Here is a 27961-nt window from a genome sequence, read left to right as displayed (position 1 = left end):
GAGGAAGCAGGGAGAGCAAACAGAGAAAGAGAAAACAGCCCCTCATGCACTGCAATGCAAGGTTCAGACATCAGAAGTGGAAAGATACAAGACATTTATTGAAAACCCACGCTAAGACAAATGCTCCAAGAAAGCCATAAAATCATGAGCAAAGAGTGGACATAAAGTCGACTCAAAGCATATTGGATACAATAGGTTGCCAAAAGACAGCAGGGGTAAACTAGAAATACTTTATGAATCGGACCCAACATATATAAAGCGGGCCTGAGCACAGTAATGCAGCATTCGTCTTCATTAGTATGAAAGCACACTATGGATGGACCTGGTTAAATAGTAAGTGTAAGCGCTATTCTGGGATACACAGACACTTAAACTAAGTATATTTGGCAGGAATGCAATGCTCACATAACAATACAGCCCTCAGAGACCTTAACTGGCCACATTGCATCTGTAAAAAAAAAAATCTTTTTTTCTTTTTCTTTTACAAGCGTAGAAAGTGTTGGTAAATGTGCAATAATCAAAATTTTTGCAATGTTGCTATTTTCAGCATACACAAACATTAACATTATTTTAACTAGGCCTGGGAGGAGTTTGTGGAGTTCTGCTACATTGAACACCACGAAATGCCGAAAAAAGTCTGCCGTGCTATGCAGAGTTCCGCGAGCGGCCGAGTTTGGGTAAGTCACGCTGTTCGCACAGATTTTCAGCACGAATGGCTTCACGCAGCGCGCCAGAGCGCACTAACTTCTTTCTGCCACTCAAGTAGATTTTCTACTCGAGCAGCGGCTTCCTTAACACGAGTAGCAGCTTTCCCATCGCAAGAGGTTGCGGCCTACTGCAACCACACACGATCAGAAATCTCGCTCGCCAACTTAGCGATTTCTCTCGCTCACCAACTTAAAGTTGGCGAGCAAGAGAAAAAACTCGCTCCGCGGCACTTCGCATAGTTTTTCGGAACTCCGCGCAGAGTGGGGAAAACTCCGCCGGCAGAGCGGAATTCTTCATCCACCCCTAATTTTAACATCAATTTAAAGCTAAATTTGCAGCAAAAACACTACTACAGGTTGAGGAAACATAACTAGCGAATCATGGTATATACCACCAGTAATATGTGAAAAACTTGATATTTAGGAGTGAAGACCCATCGGCACAGAATACAGAGGCGCTGACGTGCGCCTGTCCCTCCTAGATGTGATTTTTAGGAGGAGCATGAAATAGGCAGGGTTAAAGGAATTATGCGATTCTGCAGCGCTTTGCGCACAGCTATGCATTTACCATATAATCCTTTTAACAAAAATTGTAGTTCAAACGTCACTAAAATCTTCCTGATGTGTTTCCTTCGCAGAAGTTGCCTGGTCATTTTTCAGTGACCTTGCTGTATTTGGCAGTTACACTGGTACTAATGAGGCAAACTCTCTGCCCAGACAATGCTACCTTGAGTTAAAATGACAAAATAATGAACTAATATCACAAAAGGTGTCGCATTACACTGCATAGTTTGCTTTCTCCGGACATATAATTTAGTCAACTCTGCTGCATAATGTGGTCCTCCCTGCAGCATAATTCCAGTGGCCTCGACTAGAGACCACAGATGAAACTGGTGGCACCACCTGCAAAGGGCAACCACGTGGGGGGGCGATGGTGTGTGTTTAAGTATACAGATTTGCTTAAAATGTTTAAATACAACTATACATGCATGTGCTCATATATCTATTAGATGTGGGCTCATTTACTACTTAAACATTGAACAACCGCTGCGTTGCAATGAAAAGGCAGATGGGCATAACGTGTGGCAAGGTGCAATGTCTATTTCTAGGTCTCACCTGCGACAGCGAGTGCACTGCGTGCACTCTCGCTTGCAAGAGATATTGTATACAACAAGGGGCTTGCAGTCCGCCCACTGCTTACCATTCTTGGCTTGCCACTCTTATATGCCAATTGGCCCAGTGCATGCTGGCTTCACTTCCTCTTATTTCAGCCGGAGCATGGACCAAGTACCGATTGCTGTAATTACGATAGATTTTTTTTTCTTCTTCCGCCATCGTCCTTGCCCATGCTGCTTCTTCCCCTCCCCGCTCCTGCTGTCTGTGTTGCTTCTTCTGCTCAAACCCCCACCACCCTGTTGTCTTTGTTGCTTCCTCCCTCTTCTACCCCTCTTGTCCATGTAGCTTCTCCCCCCCAAGCCTACCCCCGGGATAGCTGGGTTTAGAATATAGGATGGGCCATCTTCATTGGCAAGAAGGCAAAACAAAGTTGTTTAGCTACTTGCCACAGTAGGCCCAATGCAGTGTCATTCATCACAGGACGGCCGCCCTTTGCAAACGCCAAAAAAAGAAAATACGCAGGTGAAAAGTAAATGTAATTCATAACTGGCAGGGTAGAGGTAGAACCATGTATACAAGACCCTCTTATTCACAGAGACATGCGCTGGCATCCGCACATATCCGTCAATGCCCAATGACCACAACCTGAAACCCACAGACATCCCACATTCTCTCCCCATTCACACACACGTTCCAACCTGACGATCACAACATACAATAACTTACTGCACAACCATTACACTGGGTGAGCACCTCAGTTCACTGTAGATACTTGCGCTCTGGGGGCCCTGTGTGGATTCCAGCCTGCAGGAGCAGTAGGCCGCTTGAAGCCTGATAGCACATACACCCTTGGAATATAAGTCAGTTTGAGGGTGCGTTGTAACATACTTAGTTGTGGATGGAGTACTCACTACAGGCAGGGTGCCGGGCCCCACTGACCAGCCTCTGCACGTAGGGACAGCAACACTTGCTGAGTTTCACCACAGTTGTGAGAGCCAAGGGGTCTACAGTAACCCCACAACTACAAGTAAGCAATCTGTTCCCACATAGAACCACCCATACACCCTACCCAAAGTGTCTGGTTGAGCCTCTGACCAATCAGAGGGCCCATCCTGAGAAACAGCAGGTGGAAAGGGTGCCCCCTTGTATCTACTGCCCACGCTCTGCCCAGCTGCTGTCAGCTCAGAATGATGGGGTCCCGGGGTTCAGTTGGAGACCCTCGAACCTGAAGATCTGGGTTCTAGGCTTTGTTTCGGCAACTAAGCAAACATCTCTCGACTCTGACGTAATGATCTAAATGAGCGGGTGGAACAGATATTCCTGAAATGAGCATTAAGATGGCATGAACCAGAATTTTCATGTCATTTAGATGTCAATCAACTAGATGTTGTATAGGCCTGATGAAGCGATTTGGATAGGACGAAACATGCATTGGCCCTTTTTCTGAAACACAAAATAAAACTGAAACATCCTGATCAATAAGGATATTCTCTTTGTTTTCCCAAAGAAGAATCAAGTGACTCAAGTATAACCACAGTCCGGCATCCAGAGATTTACCGGACAATAGTACCCTCAATTAACATGTAGCGTTGTTTCACTATTCCGAAGACCTCAGACCTAGTCTCTTTGCATTGCTTGATCGAGAGTGCCTAGAAGTAGGCACTGCATAACTCTGAAGTCTGATATGTCTGATTAACCGAGCCTTGGTTTCCCTTCCCGGGTCAATGCGTATTCTATAGTTTGTATACAGTGTGGTACTGGCTACTCTATAGTTACTGCACAGCGTAGTAGTTGGATTTCTCTAGTTAGTACACAGCTCAGCAGTGGGTATTTAATTGTATGCCTACAGTGCCGTACTGCATGTTCTATCTGTATAGCATTCAGTGGGCACTGGGTGTTCTATACATAGTTTTAGCGCCCAGTTTGGTAGTGAATTGCCCAGTGTGGTAGTTAGTGTGGTAGCAGTGGGTATTCTATTGTGAGTATACAGCCTAGAAGTTGATATTCTATTTAGTAGTGGGTATTCTACAGTTATTATACCGTGTAGTAGTGTACAGTCTATAGTACCTATGCAGCATAGTAGTAGACATTCAATATTCAATATACAGAGTAGTGGTGGGTATTTTAAAGTGAGTATACTTTAAAGACGTTGGTATTCTACAGTTCAATACAGTGTGGTACTAGGCACTCTTTAGTTAGTAGTGGGTTTCTATAAATAGTACACAAGGCAGTAGTAGGTATCACAGTTATTATACAGTCTAGTAGTGGGAATTGTACAATTAATATGAAGTATTGAGTATTCTACAGTTAGAGTTAGTGCGCAGCGTGGTAGTGAGCTTCCCACAGTTAGTACACATAGTAGTTTGTATTCTGTAGTGAGTATACCGTGGAATTGTAGATATTCTATAGTTAATATACAGAGTAGTGGTGACTGTTTTATAATAAGTATAGATTAACAAACTGGGTATTATATAGTTAGCATACAGCATAGTATAGTTAGTCCACAGCGTGGTACTGGGTCTTCTATAGTTATTAGTGGGTTTCTATAATTAGTACATAAGGGCGTACTACACAGTGTAGTAGTGGGTATTATTAGTGGGTATTATTTAATTAATATGAAGCTTTGTATGGAGTATTCTACAGTTAGTTAGTGCACGGCGTGTCAGTGGGCTGTAAGTACAAATGGTGTAGTATTGAGTGTTCTGTAGTGAGTATATGGTGTAATAGTAGATATTCGATAGTTAATACACAGAGTAGTGGTGACTATTTTATAGTGAGTATAGATTAACAAACTGGGTATTCTAAAGTTAGTATACAGCATAGTACGGCTAGTCCACAGTGTGGTCCTGGTTTTTCCGTAGTTAGTACACAGTGTAGTCGAGGGTATTCTTTTCTAAGTACACAGGGTAGTTGAAGCGAGCACTCCCACAAACTTCGAATTCTATAGCTGTCGTGCAGTGTAGTAGTGAATATTCCACATCCGCATAAAGCACGGTGCCGGGGTAAAGTTAGTGTCAGTTCACATTGGGTTGCCCATAGTTAGTACACATTGTAGTAGAGGGAATTCTACTCTAAGTAGATAGAGTAGGGGTGGATATTCTACGGTTAGTTTATAGTAATTATGCTTTTCGTACTTTTGGATTGCAATCGCTTGATGCTTTCACAGTTGTCTAAGTACTTTTAATTCCGTAAAGTATAATGCTACTATGTCGGCTAGTGTTCCACAGCGTTAAGGCTCCATGTCGCTCTTCTCGAGGCTTGAATGACGGAGATCTGTATTTTGTTTGCCGCTACGGTCTGGTGGAGCTGCTCATATACTCCGCCTTGGCTTTAGTAGTATATGTCTCAGTGATGCTATCTGCGTCTACAGGTATCCTCTGTTAATTGTGCCAAGTTGCTGTGTGCAGACATTGCTACAAACATTCCTCGTCACTGCCAAACAAAACCAGTTTGAGTAGGTTTGGATCATCCTAAATTAGGAACTTTAGGGTCCCTGCAGTACACCAACGCGAGTAGGTCATGGCCCATGAATTTGTCTTCAAATACAATTTTTTAAACTTCTAAAAAGTTTGGACTCAACTAGAGTTTTATACTTTGAAAGCTGGAGTGCATGCACGGCAGGCTACTTGAAACTTGTGTCATGTGTGGGAGATGGAAGGTCATTAAAGGCTGTGTCTGATGTGGTTTAGTACAGATGACAACCAATCATTAATTAATGCCTCACTTGAGTCAGTAAGCATTCTGGAAAGAACATTCATGGTGTGATGACAATACTTATCTGAACTCTGGGCACTGAAAAAAAGCGAAAAATAAAGGAGGGACTGAGATTTAAAACTAAGAGAGGCCAGCCAACATTAGTAGTGTGCGCTTACGGAAGGATGCGACCACACCAGCATGTGAATTCAAGCTTCACAATCAAACAGCCTGAAGTAGTCACGCATGAGGATTACAGACATTTACAATTTCAATCTAAACTTTAAATGCACCAGCTACAATAAATTAGATCGCAGCAAGCAAATTGGACACTTGGAGAAGTGCAACTCAAAATGTTCTTCGTAAGTGGTGCTGTAATCACATACTACAAATCAATTTAATTCACACTTCAAGAAAGCTCTTTTATAGGCATATCACAGTATGTTGGTGATGCAGAGGTTTTTGAGGATGTGAATATGCCAGTTTGGTTTCCTAGGTGAACCCATGCACAGCGAGGAGTGGATCACAGCAGGGTAAAACTGAAGGACGCGCAGTCGCCTTCACGAAACTGGGACGTGTGGCTGCAAGGCCAAGGAAGCAACGCAGACTGTTGAGTAAGACGGAAACACATACCAGTGGTAATATCTCTCCCACTCCTCCAGCTTCAGCAACCCACATCTATATCTGTCTGGGTTTTATTCACTTGACTGCTTGTGCCATGAATCTCCAGGGTGCGGGGATGGCGACTTGAAATTACAATCCATTACTGCCACCAGCCTGGACACTTCGATTCATCATCTTAACATTGGGAAATCTTCAAGGTGCCTCAACTCGCCTCGTTGGATTACAAGAGGCGGCTGACTCCCTGCACCTTGCCCTCGAGCCATGTTCTTGCACTTGGCCAACTTCACCTCTCCATTAGACTCTCAAACTGGCTGCCACTCACTTGACTGCAGACAATCTGCAGAGCTAGAAATTCTTTAAAAAACGAACGTATTTTTACAAGGTGTTGTGTCTACTTGAGTGGTCTGTAAAATACTTAACAGTATCACTTCAAGTATTTCCTTGAACTACAAATACGAATTGCAGACGACTCCCTGCATGTTTTTTGACCTAAAGAAAAAATTTTGTAGATCCTAATGACTGAAAAGCTTCTGAATTCTTTAATAACTTTTTTTTTATAGTTTCTTAAAACTGGCATTTTTTGGTAGTTTCTAGTAGCTCATTTACTCTGCCTATTTGCTGTGCAATCTTTCAATTTAAAGGAACTCTAAAGCTTCTGATCTGTGACTTTCACCCAAATTCAAAAGTTTCAAAAGCTACATTTCAGTCACATATCGGTGTCTTACAGGAAAGAAAATAACACAAAAAGCCTAGTCAAAGATTTTAGCTATAGTATATTCTGCAAACCTGAAAAGAATATTCTTTTTCTTTCAAAGTCACAAATGGAACAAAGGCAAAATAAAGGAAAATAGACTGTATATTCTTCGGTCCGACCAGAAGTTAGGATATCTCGCCTCTTTTAGGTGGACTATATATTTTATAGCGCATATACTTTAAAGAAGTGGGTATTCAGGGTGGTAATGGATCTTCACCAGTTAGTAGTGGGTTTCTATAATCAGCACATAGGCGGTCATTCTGACCGCGGCGGGCGGCGGTAGCCGCCCGCCATGCGTTCACTGCCATTTGGCCGCTCTGCGGTCAAAAGACCGCGGAGGCCATTCTGGCTTTTCCGCTGGGCCGGCGGGCGCCCGCCAAAGGAGCGCCCGCCGGGCCAGCGGGAAAGGCCCTGCAACATAGAAGCCGGCTCCGAATGGAGCCGGCGGTGTTGCAGGGGTGCGACGGGTGCAGTTGCACCCGTCGCGATTTTCACTGTCTGCTAAGCAGACAGTGAAAATCATGCTTGGGCCCTGTTAGGGGGCCCCGCACTGCCCATGCCAGTGGCATGGGCAGTGCAGTGGCCCCCAGGGGCCCCACGACACCCGTTCCCGCCATCCTGTTCCTGGCGGTCAAAACCGCCAGAAACAGGGTGGCGGGAAGGGGGTCGGAATCTCCATGGCGGCGCTGTCAGCCCAGACAGGGGAAATCCGGCGGGAAACCGCCGGATCCCCTTTTCTGACCGCGGCTTTACCGCCATGGTCAGAATGGGCAGGGAAGCACCGCCAGCCTGTTGGCGGTGCTTCCGTGGTCCTCCACCCTGGCGGTCATCGAATGACCCCCATAATGTACTAGTAGGTATCACATAATTGTCATACAGCGTAGTAGTGGGTATTCTATAGTTAGTATGAAGCATGGTATTGGCAGGAACAGTTGCCTTGAAAAACAACACACAACACCATCATGGCAAAAGCTGAAATTCTCTGGAGAACTGGGGTCAAAAGAAGAGAAGGGACCGCATTTGAAAAAACAGGATGGACCTCTAGCTCTTGGCCATGGACTCTTTGATCTTTTACAGATAGTCTCTATAAAAGAATTGAAAAGAGCCAATCTCAGTATGAGTAGTTGTTAGTGCTTACTCGAAACACTTACGTGGTCGCGAAGTTTTGCTGCTACTGTTGATTGCAGCCTGTACAGCAGTTTTTTAACCTTTCTAACCAAACTAGTGTGTCCTATTATAAAATGAGTGGCACACTTGAAACAAGCTATTTTTTAATATCCACAAAGCTGCCATATAAACATTACTCTGAGAACCTGGTACTCTGATGACAACAAAGATGTAACTGAAGAGGGAATCCTTCCACTGAGCGCAAATCAAGGAGCCAGGACACCCACAAATTAAACCTTCAGCCTGTTTTGACGGGAAGTCAGTCAAACCTGCGAGTAAACTACACAAGGCAATGTGCTGTTTAGAAAAATAGTAAAAGTCGGAATGTTTTAGGTGTTCCGGATTATTGGACGTTGGCTGAAGATCTGAAAGTGAGTTGGTCGTATATAGACCCATTCATATCACTAACACCTAAGTTTAGCCCACGACTCTAAAGTGTAGTAGCGCTGAATGAACTACAAGGAAGAGCTGTAGTGTAGGAATGAACATGTCTTGATCCACACGTGTGATCTTCTGAGGAACAATCAGGAGATATCTACAGGACAGTCCCCAGTGCTGCCATGGGACATGGCATCCAGGACAAAGTTTAGAGCTCACACCTCCTCAAGTCTTCTCATGCAGACAGATAATGTTGATGGTGAAAACGCCTTACAGATGTATGTCTGCACGGAAGTCACTACAAGGCGCTGTAGGGGGTGCCATGCTGCCGCAAAAGCTGCTCCAAGAAGGCGAGACGAAAAGGGGGTGCAACTCATCTGGTATATACCCAGAGAAGCTCTTTAGAATCCTAAATGGGTTCAGACAGGATGCAGATGTATTCTTAGAGAAGCTCCTCCCGCCAAAGGACCCCATGAAGAATCCGGAAAAGCAAGTATTCATTCAACCGACTAGGACTTCACTGCAGGAAGGAACACCATGCTCAAACACCTGACGTAGCAGAAAGCGCAGAACCCAGAGAATCAGAAAAATGGCGGCAGCAAGGGTTCGCGCAGCTCTTACGAGAAGACGATCTGCTGACCAGCCGAGAGATGAAACATGGCTCACAGCCCGTCACTAATTTCAATGACATTTACTTATATGAAACAGGAAAGAAAAAGTGAATTTCCTGCCAAAAAATCCAGAGTGGGTATTTGAAAAGGTTCTACAGCATCGGACCTGTTTAGTCCACTGTCTGGGACAGACATTAAAAATGCAACAAAAAATTGCAGGTAGATAAGCAATGAAATCTTCAACCAAAGCGGAAATCTCCTCCAAAGAGGTCAAGCAAAAAGATCAATCAAGAGTCTGGGAAGTTCCAGAACATAATAAAACAGGGATTAAGAAAAGTGCAAGGTGTATTAGATTTGTCTTTTAAGAATGAAACTATTTTCCAGTCATTAGTTCTGAACCTTTGCCAGACCCTCTTACCAACTTTTCATGTATTCCTTGAACTGGCGATCACTGGGGAACACCTTGTGGCATGTGGTCCTTGCTCAGATGCTGACCAGTGGAAAGGTAATTCAATCATCAGGAAAGACATTTCAGTCAGAGGCAGTGGAAACACATCCGAGAGCAGGACAGGACCCACTGACAACCAGTCTGTCCACATGTAGGTCCTCAGTGTGTCAGCAGATATCCATGGCTGACTCTGAAAACTGACCGTTCTTACCAAAGAAGCCTACTGCGCTTGTAGTGAGAGTCGTGGCGTGTAATATGTGGGTCCGTGACAATTCTTGAATCACAACCTTGTGTACAGAAATCCGTATAAAACAAAACTGTGAATCACAAAGGATGATCTACCAATGAATGAAAAGGAATAACTGGTAGAACATTTACAAAATAAGAAAATAACACCTGGATGAAACATTAGAACACAAACTATGAAGTATGCTGTTCACACAGGTCCTTTGCCAGGATACAAAGGCAAAACCTGAAAGACAAACACCCTTTCTATCTTCATGAACCATCTCACAAGACTCCACTTATGTTGGTACGATTGTCTTTGTGGGCTGCTAAGATGTCTTATGAGGAAACCCACCTCTTTCTCAACCCTAATACCTACTGAGCAGGCTCAGTTTTAGGAACAAGCATTTTAATTTCTAATTTGCCGTAACAATTAGTATTGTAAGACTTTGGGATTTTCAGTAGTTGAAAACACATCAAAGTACAGAAAAAAGCCGCATCAAGCGGTCGGTGTGCAGGAAAGATTTTCCCCACTTGCTCCTAAAACATAAGACATGTTTCTTGCCTACTTGCTTTGCTGGCAGCCTTAGCGGCAGGACATATCTCCGGCTATTTCAAATATAAAATGGCTTTTCACTGATAATCGTTGATTAGAATATTCTATCGAAGCCAGATGCACTCCGTATAGGTAACCTGGGCTTAAAGACAAGTCTTTGGGTTGGGTTCTAGTAAGCAGACAACGCCACAGCACATATTACATTAAACATGTTCTACGTAATCTCAGCCGTAGGGTATTCCAATGAAGATTATACACATAATTGAGCGACGGTGCACCACCAAAATTAAGTTAAATTGTCTATTCTTCTTTCTTTTTTTAAAATAGACACATATTCATAACAGCAACAGCCAACATGTTTCGTCCATAGAACACGACTTCTTCAGGGTTGTAATATAATAAATATACATCTCATACAAAACAAACATCAATACATATATAATAATGCCAAAATATGTACATAAACGCAATAGAAACATATGAATAATTTACACAATAACCGTAGGGTATTCCAATGAAATACACATTTATGCACATGAGGATGCAGCTTCCAAGGATCAATCAATCAAAAAATGTATAGAGCGCACTACTCACCCTTGAGGGTCTCAAGGCGCTTGGGTGGGGGGGGGAAGGTTACTGTCGAACAGCCATGTCTTGAGTTGTTTTCTGAAGAGCAGGAGGTCCTGGGTCTTGCGGAGGTTGGTGGGGAGGGAGTTCCAGGCCTTGGGGGCAAGGTAGGAGAAGTATCTGCCTCCTGTGGTGGCGCGCTGGATGCAGGGGACTGTGGTGAGTGCGAGGTCAGCGGAGCGGAGGTGGCGAGTGGGAGCTGGCGGACGGGGTGTGGAAGGTGAGTCTGTCGTTGAGGTAGGCCGGACCTGTGTTGTGGAGGGTTTTGTGTGCGTGGGTGAGTAGTTTGAAGGTAATCCTCTTTGATACGGGTAGCCAGTGTAGTTCTCTGAGGTGGGCAGAGATGTGGTTGCGGCGTGGGACGTCAAGGATGAGTCGGGCAGAGGTGTTTTGGATACGTTGCATTTTCTTTTGTGGTTTGGCCGTGGTTCCTGCATAGAGTGCGTTGCTGAAGTCCAGTAGGCTGCTGACTAGGATGTGGGTGACTGTTTTTCTGGTTTCAGCGGGAATCCACTTGAAGATCTTGCGGAGCATGCAGAGGGTGTTGTAACAGGAAGAGGAGACTGCGTTGACATGCTGAGTCATGTTGAGTGCTGAGTCAAGGATGATGCCCAGGTTCCATACTTGGGTGGTAGGGGTGGGGGCGGCTCTGAGGGAGGTAGACAACCAGGAGTCGTTCCAGGCGGAGGGGTTGCTGCCGAGGATGAGGATCTCTGTTTTGTCTGTGTTTAGCTTGAGGTGGCTTGATTCCATCCAGTTGGCGATGGCGTGAAGTCCCTTGTGGAGGTTGTTTCTTGCTGTTGTGGGGTCTTTTGTGAGGGAGATGATCAGCTGGGTGTCGTCTGCGTAGGATACAATGTTGATGTGGTGTGATTGTGCGATGTTGGCGATGGGAGCCATGTAAACATTGAAAAGTGTTGGGCTGAGGGAGGATCCCTGTGGGACACAACAGACGGTTTTGGAGGATTGGGACAGGTAGGGCAGAAGGCGGACTCTCTGGGTTCTGCCGGAGAGGAAGTAGGAAATCCAGTTGAGGGCCTTGCCGCGGATCCCGGTGTTGTGGAGGCGTGTTCGAAGGGTGTGGTGACAGACGGTGTCGAAAGCTGCGGAAAGGTCCAGGAGGATGAGCGTTGAGGTTTCGCCTTTGTCGAGCATGGTCCTGATGTCATCTGTGGCAGCAATGAGTGCGGTCTCCATGCTGTGGTTCTTGCGAAATCCTGATTGGGAGGTATCGAGTGCTTTGTTGTCTGCCAGGTAGCGGGATAGTTGGCTGTTCACGATTTTTTCGATGGCCTTCGCTGGGAAGGGGAGGAGGGAGATGGCCGGTAGTTTTTGGGTCATCTGGATCTGCTTTTGGTTTCTTCAACAGGGCGTTGATGTCATTGTGCTTCCATCTCTCCGGGAAGGTGGCTGTATCGAAGGAGCTGTTGATGATGGCGCAGAGGTGGGGTGCGATGATGTTGCTGGCTTTGTTGAAGATCTGGTGCGGGCAGGGGTCTGAGGGGGAGCCGGAGTGGATGGATGCCATGGTGTTGATGGTGTCTTCATTGTTGACGTGGGTCCAGGAGCATAGAGAGTTGGTGTTGTTTCATGCGTTGGGTTCATGGTTTTCTGTGGTTGGCTGATGGGTCTGGGGTTTGAAGCTGTTGTGGATGTTTCCGATCTTTCGACGGAAGTGAATGGCGAGGGAGTTGCAAAGTTCCTGTGATGGCGAGGGTTCGTGGGAGCAGGTCCAGGGGTTGGAGAGTTCTTGGATGATGCCGAAGAGCTCTTTGTTGTTGTGGGCGTTGGTGTCAAGTCGGCTTTTGGTAGTGCGGATCAGCTGGTGATGTTTGCGGATGGCAGTCTTGAGGGCGGTGTGCTTGGATTCGGTGGGAGCAAGGCGCCAGGCCTTCTCCATTCTTCAACATTCCCGTTTGGAGGCCTGCAGGTCTGGGTGAACCAGCTGGCCTTGGGTCTGAGGTGGGTATCTGAGGGTTGTTTGAGTGGTGCGAGGGTGTTGACGCAGTCTTCTATCCATTTATGCAGGTGGGTGGCAGCTGTGCTGGGGTCCTGGGTCTTGGGAGGAGGTGCCTGGGTGAGGGTGGAGATCAGCTGTTCTGTTGAGATTCTGTACCAGTAGCGGCAGGGGGGGGGGGGGGGGGGGGTTAGTGGTGAGGTGGTGAGTGACCATCTTCTGAAAGGAGAAATGGATGCAGCCATGGTCGGTCCAGAGGAGTTCAGTGGTGTGGCTGAAGGAGACGTGGTTGCTGGCTGAGAAGATGGGGTCGAGTGTGTGTCCTGCGGTGTAGGTGGGCGACGTGACAAGTTGCTTGAGGCCGAGGTTGTCGATTAGGTTGGTGATGTTGATATCGTTGTCCACAGGCACACACCGTGCCATTGGTCCACAGGCACACACGCACAGAGCCATCGGTCCACAGGCACACACATAGTACTATCTGTCCACAGACGCGCACACACACAGTACCATTGGTCCATAGGCAGACTCACAGTACCACTGGTCCACAGGCACGCGCACACACACATTGCCATCCCTCCACAGGCACACGCACACAAACACTGCCATCGGTCGACAGGCACACGCAGTGTCATCGGTCCACATGCACACACACACACACACACACAGTACCATCGTTCCACAGGCATACACACACAGGGGTGTGGAATTCCTTTAGCCCGACGAACAGGACATATTTAGGATCAAGGACAACAAGTTGTCAATTTTATTTTGTCCTTGGGACAAGTAGTCCCAACTCCCTGTAGCACAAACGCTTTGGCTGCCAGTTTACCGGGAAGAGTACTGTTTGCAGTTGAGGTAATATTTGTGTCCATATGTTAATGCTGTTCGAACTTGTATTTATCGTTCATTAATGCAAAGCCTTTATTATTAGGGTGAGCACTCTAAATAAATGTAAGCTCACACTACTGACAGTGGTTCCAGTAAAAACAAGCATTTGCAATGCAATGTGTTCTGCATTTGCTCGAGTTAGAGCTATTAGCGTTATAAACTCCTAACCAGACTTTTCGCGCCACGTAACTTGAAAATCAAAAGTAAAACAGTTTCACATAAGTGAGCCTATTCACAGTGCCACGCCCGCCATGAGCATCAGCGATAAGGAGAGACACAAAAGGAAAATGAAGTTCGCTTGCAGTCAAACTTATTGGTAAAAGTGCAATTAGCCATGTAACAGGGGCAATAGCCAAGGCGGTAAGAAAACCGCCCCAAGGAGGGACAAACGTAAAGCAGATGTCATCAAAGGATTTTTGAAAGGCAAGCCCACAAACGAGTGGTAGTGATGGGCATGAGGTGGGCAATGTTAAAAGCCCAGATACATACCAAGACATTGGGAAAACAGCGCACGTGCGCTGCTATGCTCGACCTAAAAATGTTTACCCACATGTTCGACGTATGACGTTTCCAGAACGTGCAAATATTTGCAGAAGCTTGCAAGCAACATCGATGATTCTTTGCTTTCAAAATAAAATGCTCAGATTAAAGATGCAAGTAGGAAAAAAATGTTTTGCTAAATTACTGTGAAATTGTAGGTACCATTTCTTTGAAGCATCATTTAGTAAGTATGTTAATGCATGCTAGTATTTCCGAAAAAAAATCATAATGGAAAATCACTAACCAGAATCAACAAGAACATGGGAAACATGAAAATAATCAAGCATTGGCACAACCGATCCAACGTTGGTGGTCAATGTTTTGATTTTGTCAACAAGTGTTTTGTTTTGACATTGCTTTTGTAAAACATTATTGCTGTTGGAGCAGATAGGACTCACTATTGTAACCAACACAGGCAAAAAGCAAAAAAAATGTTGGTCTCAAAAAGCACACATTGCCACAGTAGTTCCCAGCACTAAACAAAAGCACTTTGTGTGCCAATATGCTTCCTGTGGAAGAGCAGAATGCTAACCCTCATGGTAAAGCCAGTCAATAGATGGACAGAGCGTAAGCCAGTTCTTAAAGAAAGTCACAAAAGTGCACCCATGGTATTTGTCTTTGCATTAGTGCAAAATTATGGCTTTCCTGAATTCACAGAAATAGACCAGGTAATAGTACTCCTGGAAAATATTTATAACTATTTTAGCACGAGAAAATATGCATGTGTAGATTTGATCATTAGAAAATATATTGATCATCGGTCCAAAGACACACACTGCCATCGCCACAGACGCAGAGACACACACACACGCAGTGCCATCTCCACAGACACACACAGAACCATCGGTCCACAGGCGCGGACGCGCGCGCGCGCACACACACAGACAGACAGACACACACACAGACACACACACAGACACACACACACACAGACACACACACACACAGACACACACTTCTGTTTACAGGCGCCGCGTAATAAAAGTAATTATTTCTTCAAGCGCTAAGCGACCCTGGCAGATGTATTGCTTTTCACAACTTCACTCCCCGGCAATAAATCCTGCTCGACAGAAGCCCTGTTTCTGTAACATACGTCTCCGTGTTCGTAATTTAAACCACAGACTGTTCCTAAACAGACCCATAAACCACCGACGAACGCGCGTCCGGCAGGGCTGGGTACGCGTCTCTGGTGCCCGGAGGCACCACTTTCAGGGTACCGCCTGGCATCACAGGCCTGTTTCCTGCCAGGGCACTGAACGCGGACCTCGCAGCATCCTCCGGCTTCCATCCGCTCGGATACATTTCGGGGGCCCGGGGGCCATTATCAATGTGTGGGTTCTGGCTACAAGTAACTTAATGGGCGTGTGTGCGCCCCACTTCTCTGCACATGTACACAGTCACAGAAGGGGTCAAAGGGCAACTCGGTGAGTGATGTCACAGTAGGTCTGAAAGCCCAAGCTCACATCATCAAACCAAGGCGCGTTCTAGAACGCCTACAGCTTGTATTTTCATACATACATAGCGCACTGACGCCGCTAAGCGCTGGTTCCATACCCAGGGAATGGCAGGAACGTGAAAGTACGGGTTTGAATGATTATGTTTAATGCGCCCCCCCGTGTATGATGTCACAGTCGGTCTGGAAGCCCAGCATGACATCATCAAACCAAGGAACGTTCCAGAACGCCTATTGTTGGTATTTTCATATATGAAGCGCACTGATGCCACTAAGCGCTGGTTCTTTTCCTGAGGAGTGGTGCGCAGGCACAGCCATGTACGGTTTGAAGGATTATGTTTAAAGCGCTACATACAACCCCCTTCCTCCCGTGAATTATGTCACACTGGGTCTCGAAACCCAGCATGACATCATAAAACCAAGGAACGTTCCAGAACGCCGACTATTGGTATTCTCATCTTTATAGCGCACCGACGCCACTAAGCGTAGCTCCCTCCCAGTATGCGCGCAGGCACACGCATGTATAGGTCTGAAGGATCCTGTTTAAAGCAATCCTCTGGTAAATGATATCACAGTAGATTTGCAAGCCCAAGCTCACATCATCAAACCAAGGAACGTTCTAGAACACCCATTGTTCGTATTTTCATGTATATAGCGCACTGATGCCACTAAGCGCTAACTCCCTACCCGAGGAATAGCGCGTAGGCACATCCATGTATGGGTTTTAAAAGAGGACGTTTAAAGCGGTCCCCTGTTGAGTGATCTCAAAGTAGGTCTGGGCGTTCAAGCTGACATCATCAAACCAAGGAACGTTCTAGAAAGCCTGTTATGGGTATTTTCATATATATATCGCACTGATGGCACTAAGCGCTAGCTCCCTACCCGAGGAATACAGCGCAGGGACATACATGTATGGGTTTGAAGGATGCTGTTTCAAGCGCCCCCCAGTGTGTGTGATGTCACAGTAGGTCTGGAAGCACAAGCTAACATCATCAAATCAAAGAACGTCTATTGTTGGCTTTCTCATCTTTATAGCGCACTGGTGCCACTAAGCGCTAGCTCCCTCCCTGAGGAATGGCACGTAGGGACATGCAAGTATGGGTTTCAATCAATCAATCAGGAATTTGTAAAGCGCACTACTCACCCGTGAGGATTTTAAATGTGCTGAGGGGAGGGAGGAGAAAAGGGGAGAGGGGGAGAAGAGGGCGGGAGGGGGGTTTTGGAGGAAAGGTGCTGCTACTACTCGAACAGCCAGATCTTGAGAAGTTTCCTGAAGGTAAGGAGGTCTTTGGTCTGGCGCAGGTGGGTGGAAGGAGTGTTCCACGTTTTGGCGGCGAGGTGCGAGAATGATCTACAGACGGTTTTAGTTCTGCGGACGCGTAGGACGGTTGCGAGGGCGAGGTCGGTGGAGTGGAGATGCCGGGTCGGAGTGTAGGAGAGTCGTCTGTTGAGGTATTCTGGTCTGGTGTTGTGCAGTACTTTGTGAGCGTGGATGAGGTGTTTGAAGGTGATTCTCTTGTTGACTGGGAGCCAGTGCAGGTTTTTCAGGTGGTCTGTGATGTGGCAGTGGTGGGGGATGTCCAGGATGAGGTGTGCAGAGGTGTTCTGGATGCGTTGCAGCCTCTTCTGGAGTTTGGCCGTGGTTCCTGCGTAGATGCATTTCCGTAGTCTAGTTTGCTGCTTACGAGGGCTTGGGTGACTGTTCTTCTGGTTTCAGAGGGTATCCATTTGTAGATCTTTCGGAGCATGCGGAGGGTGTTGAAGGAGGAGGAGAAGATGGCATTGACTTGCTGGGTCATGGATAGTGAGGGGTCCAGGATGAATCCTAGGTTGCGTGCATGGTCGGTGGGAGTCGGAGTGGTTCCGAGAGAGGCAGGCCACCAGGAGTCATCCCATGCGGAGGGGGTGGAGCCGAAGATGAGGACTTCTGTCTTCTCGGAATTGAGTTTGAGGCAGCTGCTTTTCATCCATTCGGCGATGGCCTTCATTCCTTCATGGCGGTAGGTCTTGGCGGAGTCCTTGGTGAGGGAGAGGATCAGCTGGGTGTCGTCGGCGTATGAGATGATGTTGAAGTTGTGGGATCGGGCTATGTTAGCTAGCGGGGCCATGTAGACATTGAAGAGGGTCGGGCTGAGGGACGAACCCTGGGATACGCCGCAGATGATTTCGGTGGCCTCTGAGCAGAATGGGGGGAGGCGGACTCTCTGGGTTCTGCCGCTGAGAAAGTAGGTGACCCAGTCCAGGGCTCTATCGCAGATTCCATCATTGCTGAGGCTTGAGCGTAGGGGGTGGTGGCAGGCGGTGTTGAATGCAGCCGAGAGGTCCAGGAGGATGAGGGCCATGGTTTCGCCGCTGTCCAGTATGGTTCTGATGTCGTCGGTGGCAGCAATGAGGGCGGTTTCAGTGCTGTGGTTGCTGCGGAACCCGGATTGGGAAGGGTCCAGGGTGCGTTTTTTCTCAAGGTAGCAGGTTAGTTGTCTGTTGACAGCCTTCTCGATGACTTTTGCCGGAAAGGGGAGCAGGGAGATAGGCCGGAGGTTCTTGAGGTCCTTTGGGTCTGCCTTGGGTTTTTTGAGGAGGGCGTTGATCTCTGCGTGTTTCCAGCTCTGGAAAGGTGGCGGACTCGAAGGAGCTGTTGATGATCTCCCATAGTTGGGGTGCGATGACGGAGCTTGCTTTGTTGAGGATGTGGTGAGGACAGGGGTCAGATGGAGAGCCGGAGTGGATGGTGTTCATGATTTCGATGGTGTTGTTGTTGTTGATGGGGGTGCAGGAGTGCAGGGAGTTGGTCAGAGGTGAATCTATGGTGTTGGTGGTTGTCAGGGGCACACCCGATGCACAAGTCCGCTCGCAGCCTCATAGCGATTGCCATTAAGTAGGGAGGTGGGGGGAGGACAGCTGGGAGGCGGAAGGGGGACGAAACACAGCGTCAAAAAAGGGGCAGTGCCGAAAAAGGGGCAGTGCCGAAAAAGGGGCAGCAGGGGAGAGGGAGAAGGGGGGAGCGAAAGTGAGAGAGAGCGGAGCGAAAGAAAAACGAGGAAAAGGAGCACTAAGGGGCAGAAGTGAGGCAGAGCAAAGCAAAGCAAAAGGAGGAGAGAAGCAGAAGGTAGGCTAGTCGGAGAGCAGATCTCTCCCACTAGACGCCAGGGATGAGGCACATGGCAGAAGTCTGCGGGTGGAGGAGGACCTCGAACGCCTGACAGGGGTCAGGAGTTCAGGGGAGCCAGGGAAAGGGCTCTACTTAGAGGGTGGAGCCACGGGAGGCAGAGCAATGTACTGAAGGATGATGTTTAATGCAGCCCCCTGGTCTATGATGTTACAGTAGATCTGGAAACCCAGCGGGCATCATCAAACCAGGGAACGTTCTAGAACCCCTATGGTTGGTATTCTCATCTGTATAGCGCACTGATGCCACTAAGCGTAAGTTCCCTCCCCGAGGAGTGGCGCGCAGGCACATACAGGTATGGTTTTGAAGCATGATGTTTAAAGCGCCCCCTGGTGTATGATTCACGGTATGCCTGAAATGACATCATCAAGCCAGGGAACGTTCTAGATCAGTGATACTCAAAGTACGGCCCGGGGGCCGCATGCGGCCCTCCTGACATTTACATGCGGCCCCCAGGTCAACAGCAGCACTGTGCTGCTGTTTATTCGACTTGGTGCCTGCACTAAAAATTGTTAAGCACTTAATTGGAGGCTAAATGAAAAGGGAGTAACTAGGGTGTTCTGGAACTCAACTTTAGAAACACCTTCATTATTAAAGACAACATGCAGCAAAAATATAAAAGTATGATCTGTTTGCAATTCAAAAAAGTGCATATAATTAACCTGCAAAACCATTTTACCTTAGTACACACAATTATATCACTGCATTGAGAAGTATTTTTAGAGTGATAGTTTTCAAACATAAATGTAGAAAGTTTCATCCCCCTTCCCCACCACACCCTGACAACAATGTGAACTGTGAACTAAGAGGCAAGCTGATTGTTATGTGAACTCTTTGGGAGGGCTGGGTTTCTATTATACATGAACAACATGATATTTTATTAAATCAGACACAGAAGGTATTATGCAGCATAAATTCTGAAGACGTATTTCAAGGTTCTTATATGTGATGATGAATACAAAGGAGGTAAAGTGAAGTCAAACATTTGCCTAGGATCACACAATTTGGTTAAGTGGAGAAGCTGGGATTTATACCCAAGTTTCTGGTTTCACATTGCGCAATCCAGACACTAGATGTATACGCTTCACTTAACCTACAACCACTTTACCACTACCCCTCCCCAACCCCAGCCCACTGACCGCTGCTTGCATCAATGCGGCCCTCGGTCACATCACAGACCAAACAGTGCGGCCCCTGGGGAAATGTTTGTAAGTACCCAGGCTCTAGACAGAGGCAGGTTATCTCTCTGCACAGCGGGCGTCCCTTTTAAAATGGCTGCTTCACGGGCACCTTTGCCACCAGAGTCCCATCATCGCGGCTGCTGCGAGAGACCCTTAATTTAATTTATGAGACTTCCACGGAAGCCTTCTCGGAAAAAAAATGTTCACTAATGAGCGAATTCTCCCCGCACAATGGGGGATGTTACATAATTATACAAATTACTGCTGGAGACATTTTTACAGGGATAATCTATTTAAAGAGCAGGCCCCCGCGAGACGAGGAGTGTGCACCAGCAGACATGCGTAAAGCTGAACTGAAAATAGGGAACCCCCACTCCCCTGTACCAACGTGTACGTTCAGTAGTTTCCCTGTAAATCTGACATTTTACACGGAGGGTAAACCCCCAAGGCCCCCGGAAGCAGATATTATATACACGTTCACCGTGAGCATCACTTCCCAGAGGGACCCCTCGTTACACCATCAGCATCTTGGGGCGCAAACAAAGACGGCGGCTGACCGAGGAACCCAACTTTGTATGGGCGCTCAGCCACTTTACGGGCAGGCTGACCAACTTCTGTGCCTCAAGGAGCACGAATCTAGCTCCCAACCAAGGGCACTTTACAATAGACGGGGGGGGGGGTGTCGCAACATTACACCCGCTGCCCCCCCCCCCCCCCTCCCCCCAGGGATACGTCGGATGCTCTTTGGGAGATTTGAAGGCCCCTTTTATTTAGGTCCGGCTAGACAGTGGATCAGACTTCGTGTTAGCAATATTTTACATATGCCTTAAGAAGTCGTACAGAGAGGGTGGGCTCAGGGGGAGCCCCTTTGGCTGACGTGCTTTAGGTTCTTACTGCCCACTTTATTGCACATTAGCGCAATCCTTACTTCGTCGCAGATTTGTTTGCAGTGCTAACACTTTTACTGTTCCTGGTTATTTTTTCCTCTCTGAGCGCTTCAGTCCGCACACCAATTTAAAAAAAAATAATAAAAAAAAATGCTTTTTTAAAAGGCAAACCATTCGAAGAATCCCGCTGTGTCTCCTGAAACATAATAAGTCATTGGTAATGCCAATAGTTCAACTCCTCACTGTTATGTGTGTGCCCTGCTAGCTTTGCCAATGCTTGTTTTCCATATATCCAGAAAGATAAAGCTTCTTGGCATCAAAGAAGTGATTGTTCAGATGGTGATCGAGAAAAGAAAATGGGGAAAATAATGGCTTAGTCCATGTGAAAGTCCGATGCAAGATGAGGCAAACAGCCTGGGAGTCCCTCTGTGCAAAAAAGTGGAACGGCTCAACCAGCAGGGGGTAAGAAGGACCAAGCAAGGCCCGTGGGTTAATGTATGGCCTCTTCAGCTCGGAACACTTGTAAATGAACTACAATGAAACTTGTTTCCAGCCTTAATCTCAAGGAGGCCTATTTACGTAAAAACGTCAAACTTTGCTGTAGCCATGCTAGAGCAGGAAGAGATACGGTGACCACGAAGCATTATGTGCCTGGACTGAAGAACCATACCTTCTACTACAGGACAACACGTGTTTCCAAGAAACTGGGCATGCCTTGCGTGCTTCAGTGATGGACATATAAACTGCACCCAGTACCACCTGCACTCGTGGTTGCTTCAACGGCTGCAAATGCAAAAACAAGGTGATGGAGGGAAAGCTTGAATTAATCTCAGCCATTGGCCATCGCTCAGGATGCAACCCAATCCATTGTTTTTTTTTGCCCTCCATGCCACTCCAGTCTTGACCCTGCTCCTCATGGGAACAGTCCAGCCCAAACCGACAGGCCAGGTCCTCCCTGGACAGGAAACAAGCCTCCTGGGACCTATTTCGGGGTATCACCCTTCATCAGCCAGGCTAGCTTGAATCCGGTGGCACAGTGGGCCCGAGAGTGATCTCGCAAGAATGTCTTATGACTGCAGCGCTGGTTTGTTTCCTGTATCTTCATCTCAACTGCAGGAGGTGTTGGATGTTGGTTTTGGGTGGAGGCAACTATGAGGTGCACTGCCTTAGCAACCCCTGGACTCTGGTGGTTTGCTCAGTGACCTTCCCATAGATGGAGTAGCCTTAAATGGGCTCTGCCAGCGGGTCCACGATGATCCACAACATCTACCTTACCACATGTGGTGCACCAACGAAATCACTGAGCACCCAATTGGAGGGAAGCTTGAAAAACATTACTGCAAAGGGGAGGGACATCTGTAAATAGGAATACCATTTCTCAGTCACACGAAGACTACACAAGCAAAAGATGAAAACGACCTCACAGGAGTGAGGCACCATCCTCTCACCAGGCACCGCTAATAAAGCATTGTGCACTGTACGGCCACGTAGATGGTTTTGCAGCCTCCTTTAACAACCACAGACTGACTGCAGGCAATTAAAATCTTACTTATTGCGCGAATTCCAAACTCTGTGACCAAGATCCTCCAAGATAAGATGTCTGTTGTGAAGAACAGTGTGCCAGGGGAAGAGGTTCTTGTTCGGCCCACGAGCTGCTCATTAATATTCCTGTACAGAACTTCCTGAATTATAGCTCAATCTGGAGACGACCACAGCAGGTCTACCTTTACAGTGACTTAGGGTTCCTTCAACCCAGATTCTGATCTTCAAGATCTTGCTTTATGTTCAGGTGAAAATATCTAAGTATGTTGTGGTTTTCGACCTGCAGACCTTCACCCATGCTGTGACAAATGGGTGTTCTATGAACACTCGTCAGTGCCTTTAAGTGTTCACCCACTGTCAAAATTTCTAATACGCTAACATATTGCATGGCCCCTCACACCTGCGCTTGTTGTGAGACAAATTTCACTGGGAGGATCACTGAATAAGGACTAAAAGGTTGCAGTGAACACTTGCTAGTAACAACAGTGGAGCGCTCACACGTTGCTCGGCTTCCTTCCCTGAAGCCAGTCTCACACCATGTGTAGGTCGAAGCAAAGACATCTTGGAGACATTCTGAAAAGCTTCCCCTGGAAATGCATTCAGCCCATTGTTTACCATTGGCTTTGTGGTTTGTAACTCATATTTGCTTGCTTTCTATTTGCTGGCTTTATTTGTTTTAGGCTGTCCAGCATGTCTTTGTCCCTCCCATGGAGCATCACCAGTTTAACATCGCTCCTTATATTCTTCAGCAAATGCTTGATTTCTGTAAATAGGTCTTTAAATGTTGTTCTTATCTTGTCACATATGTTGTGAATTCAGAGATAGAGGCCAAATGTCAGATTCTGTCTTTGAGGGAGCTTGGTTTTTACTTTTCTTTAGTGAGAGGATTTAAGTGAAAACCCAGCTGGGTACCCATGTGAGAGGAGAAGCTGTACGATGTTATTTTTGATAGCACCCAACAAAATTTACATTTCTGTAACTAACTATGCAAATATTTCAGAATATACCAGAATTCCGAAAGAACAAATGAAGCCCTTTTTTTGTAATTATGAAGATTGGTGGAAACAAATATTTTAATACAATCAAAACAAATCAATACTCCTAGTAAAGCCGTTTTCACACACTATGGTTTGTGCGTTGTATAGTTTTATCAGTAACTGCATGTCTGTACAAACGTAATGGTCATTTCAACTGAAAATGTGTTGTTTTTAATGGTATTGTGCTGCTGCAACAGGCATACTCCACTCTACAACACTCTACTCCCCTCTATGCTACGCCACTTTACTCCACACCACTTCACTCTAGGGCACCCTACTCCATTCCACTCAAGGCCACTCTACTCCATACTGGGCCACTCAACTCCACTCCAGCCTACTCCATTCCACTCTACTCCATGATATTCTATGACACTTCACTCTATGCTATTCCACTCTACAACACTACAATCTGCAATACTCTGCTCCACATTATGGTACTCTCTGACACTCCGTTGTATGACATTCTGTACCACTTTACTCCATGCTACGCCACTCCACGCTATAAAACTTTACTCCACATAATGCTACACCACTCCACTACACAACACTTTACTCCCCCATCAAAGCTACACCACTGTGTCATTCCATTATGTGCCACTCCACAACACTGCACTCTCTCCACTATGACTTCCTACCACACTGTACCTATGACACTCCACTCTCTGACTCTACCATACTCCATGGCCCCCTACCACACTCATCTTTACTCTCTACTTCACATCTCTCCAGTCTGCCACACTTTACTCTAGTCTACGTCACAACACTCTGTGCCTCTCTAAGCCACAACGCTATGTGCCCCTCCACAACACTGTGCCCCTCTACTCCACTGTATGCCACAATACTCTGTGCCTCTCTATTCCCCTCTACGCCACGACACACTATGCCCCTCTACTCCACAATACTCTATGCCCCTCTACTCTGTCCATCTACTTCACAACACTGCTTCTGCCCCTCTACTCCACAACACTGCTTCTGCCCCTCTACTCCACAACACTGCTTCTGCCCCTCTACTCCACAACACTCTCTGCCCCTATACTCCACAACACTCTCTGCCCCTATACTCCACAACACTCTCTGCCCCTCTACTCCACAACACTCTCTGCCCCTCTACTCCACAACACTCTCTGCCCCTCTACTCCACAACACTCTCTGCCCCTATACTCCACAATACTCTCTGCCCCTCTATTCTGTCCCTCTCTGCCCCTCTACTCTGTCCCTCTCTGCCCCTCTACTCTGCCCCTCTCTGCCCCTCTACTCTGCCCCTCTCTGCCCCTCTTCTCTGCCCCTCTCCTCCACGACACTCTCTGCCCCTGTCCTCCACGACACTCTCTGCCCCTGTCCTCCACGACACTCTCTGCCCCTGTCCTCCACGACACTCTCTGCCCCTGTCCTCCACGACACTCTCTGCCCCTCTCCTCCACGACACTCTCTGCCCCTCTCCTCCACGACACTCTCTGCCCCTCTACTCTGTCCCTCTACTCTGTCCCTCTCTGCCCCTCTACTCTGTCCCTCTCTGCCCCTCTACTCTGCCCCTCTCTGCCCCTCTACTCTGCCCCTCTCTGCCCCTCTACTCTGCCCCTCTCCTCCACGACACTCTGCCCCTCTCCTCCACGACACTCTCGGACCCTCTGCTCCACGACACTCTCGGACCCTCTGCTCCACGACACTCTCGGACCCTCTGCTCCACGACCCTCTCGGACCCTCTGCTCCACGACCCTCTCGGACCCTCTCTTCCAGGACCCTCTCGGACCCTCTCTTCCAGGACACTCTCTGACCCTCTCTTCCAGGACACTCTCCGACCCTCTCTTCCACGACACTCTCCGACCCTCTCTTCCACGACACTCTCCGACCCTCTCCTCCACGACACTCTCTGCCCCTCTCCTCCACGACACTCTCTGCCCCTCTCCTCCACGACACTCTCTGCCCCTCTCCTCCACGACACTCTCTGCCCCTCTCCTCCACGACACTCTCTGCTCCTCTACTCTGTCCCTCTCTGCCCCTCTACTCTGCCCCTCTGCTCCACGACACTCTCTGCCCCTCTGCTCCACGACACTCTATGCCCCTCTCTTCCATCACACTCTATGCACCTCTATTCCATCACACTCTATGCACCTCTATTCCATCACACTCTATGCCCCTCTATTCCATCACACTCTATGCCCCTCTATTCCATCACACTCTATGCCCCTCTATTCCATCACACTCTATGCCCCTCTCTTCCATCACACTCTATGCCCCTCTCTTCCATCACACTCTATGCCCCTCTCTTCCATCACACTCTATGCACCTCTCTTCCATCACACTCTATGCCCCTCTCTTCCATCACACTCTATGCCCCTCTATTCCATCACACTCTATGCCCCTCTATTCCATCACACTCTATGCCCCTCTATTCCATCACACTCTATGCCCCTCTACTCTGTCCCTCTACTCCACAACACTGTATGCCCCTCTATTCCACAACACTCTATGCCCCTCTCTTCCATGACACCCTATTCCCCTCTACTCCACAACACTCTATGCCCCTCTATTCCACTTTACGCCAAAACACAATATGCCCCTCTAGTCCACTCTACGCTATGGCACTCTATGCCTGTCTACGCCACACGCTATGCCCCTTTACTCCACCCTATGCCACGACTCTATGCCCCTCTACGCCACAACACAATATGCCCCTCATACCACACTCTATGCCCCTCTACTCCATCCCATGCCACAACTCTATGTCCCTCCACTCCACTGTATGCCACGACAATCTATGCCCCTCTACTCCACGACAATCAATGACCCCATCTCCTCTTTATGCCACAACACTATGGCAATGACACTATGCCCGTCTACTCCACTCTATACCACATTATGCCCCCATTTCACTCTACACTACAACACTCTGTGCCCCTCTATTACCCTTTACGCCACAACACTATGTCCTCCACGCTACAACACTATGCCTCTCTACTCCCCTCTATGCTACAACACTCTGTGCCATTGCATTATGCCATAACACTCTATGCCCCTTTACACCACTTTATGCCACAACATTATGCCCCTCTACTCCACAACACTATGCCCCTCTACTCCACACAACACTATGCCCCTCTACTCCACACAACACTATGCCCCTCTACTCCACTGTACACCACAACACTGTGCCCCTCTACTCCAATCTACGCTACACTTTATGCCCCATTATGCCATGGCTTTATGCCATAACACTGTATGCCCATTTACGCCACAACATTATGCCGCTCTATTCCACTACACTATGCCCCTCTACTCCACACAACACTATGCTCCTCTACTCCACTGTACACAATACTGTGCCCCTCTACTCCAATCTACGCTACACTCTATGCCCCATTATGCCATGGCTTTATGCCATAACACTGTATGCCCCTTTACACCCCTTTATGCCATAACATTATGCCCCTCAATTGCACTACACCACTATACACAACACTGTGCCCCTCTACTCTACACCATACCAATGGGGCCCTCTACTCCACAACACTGTGCCCCTCTATGCCATGGCATTATGCCATAACACTCTATGCCCCTTTACGCCACATTATGCCAATCAACTCCACGACACTATGCCCCTATACTGCACTCTACACCACACTTGCCCCTCTACTCCACTATACAAAACCCTGTGCCCCTCTACTCCACAACACTCTGGCCCTCTACACCACAACACTCTATGCGCCTCTGCTCAACTAGACTCCACTCCACGCCCCAAACTTTTAGCCATGCTGTACAGCAGCCACGCTGGTGTTCAACATGGCTAATACACATTGGCAAAGCCAACAGCACTTGTAATGGAGCGACCTACTGGCTTTGCCAATGCTGGTTCATCAGTGTCGCTATCAATCTCCTTGTCACCTTTGAACCTTCTCGTCATTTTTCATAGTCCCTGGCGAAGTGGCACAGGGCTCAGGAGACAAAGTGTCTCCCCACCCTTACATTACACTCAACCTCTCTGTGCCAAAAGGATGCAGGGACTTTGGATGGTAGAAACTTGGTTATTACTTTGGGAGGTGCCAACTTCATGAACAGATTCTGGTCAGGTCACAACACAGTTCTAGGAGTATCTCTGCTCAGCACACGGTAGCCATGGCAGTCACCCTTAGAAATGCATGTTAAGTTCAGGCAGTGCCAGTAAACATTAAAGTTAAGAACTCCACACAATAAAGTTCTCAAACTAATTTAGAAATAGCAATAAAATCTAAAAGTCTTATTGAGATGTTAGCTGTGAAATAAACTCATCTGATACCACTCAATAAGTTACCACTCAAACCTCAATAGGTTTTTGATTGATTTCCGTCATACAACACTGTGACATATGAAATATTCTCCTGGTATTTTAAGTGTCAATGAATACTGTAAGAAAGCAAACAACTG

The 27961-nt window shown here is 47.3% G+C and overlaps 1 protein-coding gene across 2 annotated transcripts in view; it reads right to left on the bottom strand.

The window, feature by feature from the left end:
• Positions 1-27961, bottom strand: part of NCKIPSD (NCK interacting protein with SH3 domain) — a 328023-nt gene that overhangs the window by 158039 nt on the left and 142023 nt on the right. The gene's annotated exons all lie outside the window — the stretch shown is intronic.

This window comes from Pleurodeles waltl, chromosome 9 (assembly GCF_031143425.1).
Source record: "Pleurodeles waltl isolate 20211129_DDA chromosome 9, aPleWal1.hap1.20221129, whole genome shotgun sequence".
Taxonomy (NCBI): domain Eukaryota; kingdom Metazoa; phylum Chordata; class Amphibia; order Caudata; family Salamandridae; genus Pleurodeles; species Pleurodeles waltl.
Note: the sequence above shows the minus strand (reverse complement) of the source record. Positions and strands in the feature narration are given on the sequence as shown.